Genomic DNA, 575 nt, shown 5'->3' on the forward strand with positions numbered 1-575 from the left:
TCGGACGCCGGCCGTGCGTACGTCACTTCCGGCCAGAGCCCCGCCCCGCTGGTTGTTTATTGCAGGAATTATTGCGCGCGTGGAAAGCGGACAAAGGGCTTTTCCCACGAAGCCTAGCCGCGCCCGTTTCCCTCCATCTCCAGCTTTGCAGTGATTGACCCGGGCGTGTAAACGGCGTCTTTGTTACTGTAAGCAGCTTGGCTGGTGACAGCTTCGCCTTTTCAGGTCCAGCTGGGCCGGCCTGTGGAGATGGCTGTCTTTAGCCTCCACCTGAGACGGAATCAGAACTAGCCCAGGGCCTGTAGGTCCAGCTACAATTTACAGGGAATACAGAAGATGAAAGAAAGTGTTAAAAGATACCACGGAATGCAGGCAGCAGAATCTAGACTGAAAAACCACAGGACAAACGACACTCTTTATTCAAATAAATTGGAAGTGGAGAAGAGGAACATATAGATTAAAAACGATTTAAGAGAAATAACGAATGGCAATTTGTGGATTTTATTTGGTTCCTAATTCAAATAAACCCACTGGGGGGTGGGGATTTGACTTAATACGAATTGGAAATTTGGGCA

Source organism: Miniopterus schreibersii (genome assembly GCF_964146895.1).
Source record: "Miniopterus schreibersii genome assembly, chromosome: X".
In the NCBI taxonomy this organism is placed as follows: Eukaryota; Metazoa; Chordata; class Mammalia; order Chiroptera; family Miniopteridae; genus Miniopterus; species Miniopterus schreibersii.